Source organism: Ambystoma mexicanum, chromosome 3p, assembly GCF_040938575.1.
Source record: "Ambystoma mexicanum isolate Mex_15411 chromosome 3p, UKY_AmexF1_1, whole genome shotgun sequence".
In the NCBI taxonomy this organism is placed as follows: domain Eukaryota; kingdom Metazoa; phylum Chordata; class Amphibia; order Caudata; family Ambystomatidae; genus Ambystoma; species Ambystoma mexicanum.
In genome coordinates, this window is record NC_090925.1 from 523665201 (window position 1) to 523674902 (window position 9702).

General features: G+C 45.7%; 1 protein-coding gene across 2 annotated transcripts in view; it reads right to left on the reverse strand.

Moving 5' to 3' along the window:
• The window catches only part of LOC138580573 (regulator of G-protein signaling 9-binding protein-like), a 340969-nt gene extending 335520 nt beyond the window's left edge, over positions 1–5449 (reverse strand). The window contains exon 1 of one of the 2 annotated variants that reach the window (XM_069651222.1): positions 5312–5449. The gene's annotated coding sequence lies outside the window, so the exon portion shown is untranslated. Of the gene's footprint in view, positions 1–646; positions 734–5311 lie in introns of those variants that run through there. The other variant, XM_069651223.1, reaches the window with a different exon arrangement.
• Between the last annotated feature and the right edge of the window lie 4253 nt (positions 5450–9702).

Below are 9702 nucleotides of genomic sequence, written 5' to 3' on the forward strand. Positions count from 1 at the left end.
TTATCTGTAGTGCTGGCTTGGCATGTGCAATCCCAGAACATTAAAATCTTAAATTTGCTATAATTCAGGACCCTTACTAAGAACAAATCTTTGACATGGTTCACAATAAAGCTTATAAGATACAAAAATGGGGATTTATATTAAGCGTCTTGCCAGAGTGCAGCCTCTAATCACAGGAGACTGGGTATTGAACCCATTCCACTCAGTGTTGTCTTTAAGACAAGCATGTTGCCCCTGAGCTATCCGTCCGGCCCAAGAAGCTAACACATTCTTTTGATTGCTAGCTTTCACGACAACATAAGTCACCATTCAGGCAACAGAAGGGAGTTATGTGGTCTTGACCTCTGGCAAGAAAGCATAGGAGTCAGGTACCATCTGTTCAAGGATGTTTTTGCTTTATAAAATCTGTACTTTTTGTCTAGCTAACACAGTTTCCCCTTACATTTTCAGAATTTAAGTCATTTGGTTATCCCCCCCTTTGGAGGCGCTTATACCTGTTAACGTTGAGTCACTGCTTGTACGCATCGTTGTTTATTGTGCATTTTCGAGTAACTTAAAGCAGACGGTCACTGTTAGTTAGCAGAGACTTACTGCCCATTCTACTGCGAAGGGCCTTCCCCATTCCAAAGCACAGAACCAAACTTACCAACGCCTTGATCCTACACCGGCTGCATTACTTCAATTCAATGGGAAGGAGATCCGGAAGCTTCACTCCAGCCAGGTTGCTGGGTCTATAAAAAACATCTGCAACTTTTAGAGATGTCACTAACAAGAACCCAAAAGGAGCTTTATGGAATAATAAAATAGCTCCGTACCCCAATAGCACCTCAAAGTGTGAGTACACCCTTTCAGGCCGTATGTGACCACATTTTTAACTTATTTCGGACTAAAATTCTAGCAACCCAGCAGGAAATAGCTAAAAAAAAGTCCCGAAATACTGACATCGTTTTACTGTCACTTATGCACACACGCTGGAAGCATTACAATATTAACAGCTTTTCAGCCCCTTGATACAAAGCAATACCTCCATTTGGTGAAGCATAGCTAAAGCTCAGTTTCTTCTGCTGATTTTTTTTGTATCCCAACATTTTTAGGGTTCCTGGTGGGCCTAGAAGCCTGGGTGGCATGTTAAATGGAGGTGTAAAAGCGAGGGAAATACTTTTATACCTCCATTTAATGCATTGGGCCTCATTCCGAGTATGGCAGTCTAGAAATAAGGGTGCCGGCAGCAACGTTCCAGCACCCTTTCTGGACCGCCATACTACAACGATGCAGATAGGGGCCACGGATATCCAGGCAGGCCGGACCTGCCAGGTTTTCAGGGCCCCTACCGGCATGATTGTCACGGAAGCACCTGCGCCATTAGCAACGGTGCTGGTGCTTCCGTGACCCAATGGAAATGGGGAGTAACCGTTACGCCGCCCTTGTGATTTCCCAGTGGCAGTATGGCTGTTACAGGGTTGTCAGAAACCCGCCCGCCAAACGGCGGGTTTTCCGGCAAACCCCTAATGAGGGCCCTTGTCTCATTTTGGAGCACTCATGACACAGAGGAGGGGCACAGAGGAGAGATAAGAGCTCTGCCGTGCACTCCTCCTCAGTCTCATGAGTGCACCTCAGTACACGCCTGCATGAGATTTTTTGTAGGCACATAAGGGATGGATTTCAGCGGAATGCATTCATAAAACGCCACCTGCAAAGCGTATTTGTAGGCAGCGTTTACTTGTCCACGAGACAGTGGAAATGGAAAGAGTAAAAGGGTATTTGCTTCGCTTTTACTCTTTCCTGGTCCACTCTGCCTCGTGGACGTTTGAAATTGCGTGAAGAGGGGCCACAGCACGTCATGCAATTTACAACTTTTGTCAAATGAAGGTCTCAGAGAGATACAGGACCACCTACTAACTACTACAACGGTGAATGAAGCCTTTAAGAGCACCCATGCCACTCTCCTGTTGGAAAATGCTCGTCCAAATGTTACCTTACACTTTCCAGATAAGCTCCTAGACAAAAAGTGGTCACTAGACAACTTCAGACCTTTGTGGATGCCCATTCTGTATTGGACCATCCTCAAGCGGGCATTATTCCCATGCATAGCCTGCAATGAGTGATGATGTCATTGCTGGAGGACGTAAAATGAGGGTAGGTCGAGAGGGCTGGTCCTGTTGGACCACTTGTTGGTCTTTGCCACCATTAGCCATGAGATACTGCTGACCCGCCCTGCAGCAATTGGCATCAGAAAATGCACCCTGCTAAGGATTCCATAATTTCTAGCCCACTGTAGGCGCAACGTACGCCTGCCACCCTTTGAGTCCAAACAGGGGACACCTGAATTTAGGGGTACCTCAGCGGTCGACACTTTCCCCACAGTTTTAGAATGTTTATCTGAAACCATTATCAGATAGCTATGATTCAGTTTTGGAGTACAGGTACGCAAATAAACTGATGATAAAAACCTCATTTCTAATAATAATAATAATACTGCATAAAACTGAACTTGTTCATCATTTTGCTACCTGTATGCTGAGAATAAATACATGGGTCAGATGCAATGCTTTCAAAATAAAGCTTAAGAAAACTGATAATTTTTAGTGGGGAACCCTCCAGAAACCTATTCTACGAACTTTTGTCCCCACCTGCCCAAAATTGGCCCAAGCCCAATCCACAGTCCAGAATGAGTTCTCTTGGATGCTAATTTACCCCCACCCCCGGCCTTTTTGAGATAGGTTTAATCACTTAAGAATGCGAAAGCACATATCTTCCTATCTTGAAATTTCATTGCAAAGCCCAAGTGGCTGCATCTCTGGGATTCTCTCAAACAGACTATGCTAACTGTGTCTATCTAGGCCTCACAGACTAAATGTGACATGTCTACAGAAAGTGCAGAACACAAAAGCTCGAACATATATCCCCAGTATTAGCTTCCAGTTAAAACCAGAGTTGACTTTAAGGGACTATATATAGCGCACTGGCCTTTACTTTCAAGGCACTAGTCCACCAAAGTAAAATTAAGACCATACAAACAAATGTGCTCCTTGCAGTCAGGTAATTACAAATTATTGGAGGTATCAAGTTTAAAAGTGCAAGATTGGGCAGGCGCCTCTATACTTAACAAGTAAGAAGACAGTGAAATGCCGTACCGGCATGCCTTAGTGCCATACATGATCAATTGGCATTCAGGGGGTTCTTCTCCACCTGATTGGCACGCAAATGATGCATGACACTGGCGGTTTCACACAGCGTCAGGAGGCCAATCAAAAGGTGGTGGCAGTGAGCTGTACATGCACAGGAGACAAAGTCTAGTAGATCCAAAAATCAACAAACCAGACGAGGCCTAACTAGAAGAATTCGGATCGCATCCCTCAACCTTGTAAGGGATGCTACTCTTAATTAAATCCAGACCAGTATGCACTTTTTACACAGCCCAAGATGTAAAAAAAAAAACAAAAAAAAGCCCAACCATTCGGATCCAAGCAGATCCTAATGTACATCCCCAACCAAACCCTATGTAGAGTAATGAAATATTAGTCACTGACTCCCCCTTTGACCACAAGACATTTGGGGCGACACCACCAAAGGTGCTGGGCACACAACTCTAACTCCCTGAATCTGCACCTATGGGAACTATCCAGACTACTGTCCTTTCTACAAAAGAACACTGACGGGGTACCTCTCCAAGGACGTACATGGCCTTCTCCCTTCCATCGTCACAACCCCAACCCCACCATGATAGGACCATCATTTGTGCATAGGAACTGACAACGTGGCACTGGCTGGGACAGGTGCGCAGACCTCCAAAGAGACGACCAGCATCATCACCACCCTGCCGGGAGGGCACCCGCTGGCCAGCATTACATCCCACTGCCAAATATTGTAGAGTGGCGAGGAGGCGACATGTATACTGGCTACAAAACAAACACAAATCATTGTTTACCCCTTTTCTCTGAAAAAGTGATTTTTGAAACATACTAAATGGCAGAAATTGGGGCTAGGGCATGGAGTGTGGGTTATGTGGATTTACATAATAAGGTGTGATGAATGACATCATGAATTACGTATTGTTGATATATGATGTATTAATATCACTATTTGTATGTTAAATCGCATGATGAATTAATGTATTTGTAAAACTGCGTTTTATGTTTGAGAATTGATGAAATTGTAAAAGTTCTTCATAGTATAAAATACAATAAATAATCATGTGTAGGGAATAAGATTTGTGAAAGCAGACGAAGCATGCAGATGAACGCATCACCATGGATGGCAGCATGGTTATGATTAAGGTCTACTCTAGACCATTCAGCTCTAAATCTGCAACATAGCGATACTCTTCCCGTTAGCCTAAGGTTGGCTGGAAAAAGCACATTATAACAGCACATGGTGAGAATCGGGGGATCCACTGCCCGGCACAGCTCACTATTGTATGCATGCCAATATCCAATTAGATGCCCTCACATTTATGGTTTCCTGCATTATCTTTTTCTTCCCGTAACTTCCTTCTTATTCACACTGACCTGCCCCTGGTTAGTTTTCTCACCATATCTTTTTTTGTTCCACGGTTGCTGCCCTTCGTGTTATCGTTCGCTCTCTTTTGACCTACATCCTTTTAACCACCCTCTTGTTTACTGTTTTGTTCTTTTCCACATTCTTATTTTCCCATCTACACGTTTTACCCTGTGTTCTTATTGACATTATTTTTTCCTTTTAATATTTATTATTTACTATTTTTATTCACATATTGTTTTTCCATCTGATTTGCCCTTTCCTTTTGCATGCTTTTTTGTCACAGTTGTTGGTGTTTTTTGCTTCTCTTTACTTATTTTGCATTTATTTCAGCGCGCATTTTCATTTATTACAGCGCACAAACCCGGAGTCATCGAGGCACTAGTAGCAGAAAGTGTGTAATACATTAGCGAAGTGCAAGAGTTCTCAAATTGGTTACTGCCATAACAGGTGACTGTGTACGAACTAGCCTTCTCTGTTCCACTTATCTTTATTTTCTTCACTAACACCATTTTAGTTGCCACGTTCCTGTTCTATTACTTTTGAAACACAATTCGACATGAATGCCTTTATTTTTTTGCCTGTCGATGTTTTCCTCACATTTTCGCCCCTAGTTGCTTTTCTTCGATCTTTGTTTTGCTCTAGTTTTGTACGGATTTTCGGATACCTATTTTCCTCTTCCCCTCTCCATCGCGTTCTTCGGTTTCCCCCCTTCCCTTGCCACTAGGCAGCCCTCCTCGTGTCCGCTCCCGCCCTTTTGCCTTGCCTGGGGAGGTGCTAGGGCAAACACCTCCGGAACTTCGTCCAGTCTTACCTGCCTGCAGGGTCCTGACTGGCCGTATACGTCCGGGCCCCGTCTGCAGCGTGCGGTGCCGCCCTCTCGACGTATAGCCGGCCCTCAGTGCTCGCCGTGTCCGAGCGCTGGCGGACGGAGGGCCCCGGGAGCACGCGCACTTGGCTCGGCGGTGATAGGTCAGCCTTTTCCCACACTGAGCGGAGACGCCTCGCTCGTGGAATGGAAATGTCTTGCACAGCCAGAGGCTCGGGGAGGCGGGGGCTGCAGCGCGGCGATTGGGCCCCAGCCTGATTAGTGCAACAAGCGCTCCCCTGGCAGGAAGCAGATGTTACGCTCATTAAAGCTGCCAGGAGCTGGGCACCCATTAACCCTCTTCCAACCCCACCCCGAGGAGCAGCGCCGAGTGGTATGGTATAGACTCGGTCCAGGGGGGGGGTTCCTGCGAGCTCTGTGATGAGGAGCTGTAGGGTTTGGGGGCGGCACCATACCAGAAATGAAACCCACCTATCGCGCTGTGCCAGAACATAAAACACACCCATCGGGTTGCGGTGTAGAAAAACAACATTTCTGATAATCGTTCACACACAACCAAGCACCGCAATGACAGTTCATCCAAACCCAAGGATTTAACACGATAGCATGCCAGCAGGCAGCCGAATCAGCCATCGCCGCCCTGTGGAGGAGGGCTGGCTAAGTAAAACTACAGGATATTGTGTGTGGACCTACACTGCGAGAGGTGGGGGTGGTCGCAGAGCCACAGGTGTGATCAAGAATGTTTCAAGACAATTTGGTTTCCTGGACAAAAACTGTTGTTTATATTTGTATCAATCATGTGCTTATTTTTTGTCTCTGTTGTCCCCCATTATCTCTCCACCTTCATTCTTGTTTCCTCATCTCGGTTCTGTTCCCACCTTGCCCACAAACACACTAGTGTTCTCTTCTTGCCTCTTACACAGCCTCGCCATCCTATTCATTTATTTGTGAGTTTTGTATAGTGCAGCATGCTGAGGGAACTGCTTCACAGCGCTTAGGGAGGGAAGATCAGAAGAGGTAGAGGGTAAGAAGCGGAACCATGCGGTCAGGGTGTGACAAAATAGCTACTGCCCTGCAGGAGTTCATTAATAAGTAGTGGCGAAACCGCTAGTTACCCCAACACTACTTCAAAAACAGCAGATATCCCACTCATAAAGGTGAAACTGGCACACATTTTGGTAGTGCAAGCTGAGGGCAGGCTATATCTTCATAGGAGAGCTAAAGAGCTAATGACAGTAGCAACCCAAACAGTGTTTGAATATTCTATTAATTTTGAACTATAAAACAATCAATGCTAACAAACTAGCTAAAAATAATAAAAGCCCAACTGTGTAAAAGAAGCACAAAGAACTCTGTATGAAAGGGCACTCTGGCAATTACAGAAATACTTGCCTGACAACCCCTGCTTCTCACCCCAATGTTCAAGCATATGTTCTTGTTCAAAAAGGTAGAGAAGGGGCACTTCATAGTAACTATGGTCCCAGAAAGGTGGCCATCAAAGTACATTTTAAATACTGTATTTTGTGCTTGACAGTGTCAAACTGGGCTTCTATGCGCTGTGGTCAAGCCGATGTTGTGATATTTGAGTCGCTGCAAACCCACTGTCAGCATCGAGTCGGTTTGAAGGAGTAGGCTCCAGTTGGGTCACGTTGGCAAGACAATGGCTTCTGCCAGTTCGGGCGGTGGTCTAGTCACCATTGACATGATGGCTGCACTGGGTTGAGGGGATGCGATATGGGTGAGTTGATGGCTTCCTACAGTCGAGTCCGCGCTTCAGTTAGTGCTCCCATGATGTCTACTCCACGATTGGATCATGATGAGTCAGTCTGCTTCCATTAGTTGAGCCGGCATCTGGAGGGTTGCACGTGAAGCAAACAGTTTGAAGTTATGTACAGTGCTAAAAGCAGAACCACGGATCCTGTTGCGCTCGGAGTGCATTGACCACATTTGAGCTGACTTGCAGGGATTTTAATGCAATGAACTACTACTTCTGGGTTGCTGGGAGGCCCTATCCACTCCCTCCAGGGCAAGAGGAGTCCTTCAGTTCTGCGCTTTCATTCTAGAATGGCGTCTGGCACCTACAGGGAATCCTTCATCTCTAGAGAGCAGGATCCTGGTTCCAGTGCAGCAAGCAGAGAGGCCATGGTCCACAGCATGTCACCCTCACTGTTCCCTGTGGATGGTTAGGGGACAGAGCTTGACTCTGCCTTGAATGTCGTCTGTCTTCACTTCCATGGCAGAGGACTTTCAAGCTAACTGTACTCCCAACAGAGGTCCACTGAATCCTTCTTGTCTTGATGGTCCAATGATGAATACAAAAAGGAGGAGGTAACCTCTTCCATATAAAGGCAACATGTCATGGGTTCGGTACAAAGCATGCATGCTGTAAGGGGTCGAAATCCAGGCTGTTGCAACAAGGGTCTTTTGCCTCCTGACATCACCCCCAGAGTGCATTGCTTGCAGAAAATGGGTAGACAGGAAGTAGTATAGAGCAATAACAGAAACTAAGATGGTGAAACCCCTCTCTCATCCCACTTCTCCATTTTGACTACTCTAGCTCAGCCTCCCCTCTCATGACTTCAAATGGACTTCAGTGGTCAGCACTCAGGTATGAGTGTGGCTTTGTTATGCCAGTGCTGTCTTTGAAGCGCCAACTCTCTGAACATTTTCTGGTGAGGGTTCCCAAGCCTTGAGATGAAGATGTTTCCCGTCTTGCAGGAGGATCAAAAGGCAGCAGCCTGGCCCTTGTTCCACATGGCAGCTCTGGCGACAGTCATACCAGACACTTGGGAGCTAATTTTCATTGGGGTGTAACATTAAGGGAAGGCATACAAGCCTTGCATAAGGCTGTTATACCTTCCATTAACACCAAGCCACATTTTCATTAATTTGCATGGCGAGAGGAGGAGCAAAACACAATTTTCGTGTGTAGCAACAAGCCTCACACTCCATGCCAATCACCTGCTCTGTGATGCAGAGAGTGTCTTGTCATCGGGTATTTGCATCTTAACTAAACACCTTCTTGAATGACTGTATGTGCCCAACAATGTTATTGTTACCTGTGCATTCCCTGATAACAAAAAGCTCCAATGCTTCGAGGGGATTATTTTAAGCACACCTCAAGTCTATCACACAGCCACACACTACAATTATGAATACTTATTTTTCTTTCTTCTTTCTCAAAACTGCCTTCTAGTAAATAAACACAGTGATAGCCTGTTGAAGTGTAAATAGTCCCTGCTCCCAGAGACACTTTGGAATTTAACTTCTACGATTCTCTGCACTCCAGATTTATGATCCATTTGGCTGCATCTACATGCACCCAAACTATCACAAACATCATTCCTCTCCCTTTAACATTCCTCTGCTTGAATCACTGTTTATTTTGTATTTACCCTATTTTTCCCTCTGCTACACCGTTATCCCCTTTCCTCTTCTTTCCCAATCTAGGGTATGGTTACCCCTTGTAGTGGCACAATACACCAACATCCAAACAGATCTGCTCTGTGACTACTGTGGTGGTAATATGGCACAGTATAACATTGTTGTGAAATTACATAATGGGCCTCATTAGGACCCAGGCGGATTTCGCGGTGCTAAATGCACCGCGAAGCATGGCGGAAAGCCGCCGATAGCGCCATGGGGGTTGGCGGATTTACCGCCCCATTCCGACCTTGGCGGGGCGGTAAATCCCCAATCCCCATTCTGCCCTTCCCCATTCCCATTTTTGCCCCATAGGGTATAATGGGAGTGGGGAAGGAGTTAATTACGCCACCGTAAAATACGGTGGCGTAATTAACAACGAGGTCCCGTAGCGCCATGGTTTTCTCCGCCTGGTAAAACCAGGCGGAAAAGGCCGCCATGGCGCTACGGGAACTCGTAGTATGGCGGAGAGGTACGCCATGCACTACGCTGGCGTAAAACCCTCTCCGCCAGGGTCCTAATGAGGCCCAATGTGTTTATGGCAGCCTTGTGATGATGTTTCTATTCAGTATGCATTTTCATTGTGTGGGAAAACATTCAGCTGCATGTAGTGATACATTATAGTGAATGACTCACTGCATGATATGTTCGGCGTCCATTATTGCTGTGTGCATTTTAGCCTTGAACAGTGGCATGTAATGTAACAATACATTCTAGTGAATGGATCTCTGCATGATACAAGGACATACATTATCTTTTGTAAAATAGTGGAACTCAAAGGTGCATCACATCTTGCCTGCAAGCCAATGCAGTCCTTCAGTTCCTGATTGATGACCCTCCAAGTCAATGGATGTTCACGATGAATCCGGTTGTTTTATGTCTGTTTGAGGTATTTTTGGTGGGTGGTATTTTTGGTGAGCCTGACTTTAGAGTACTGCCTGATAATTGTTTAT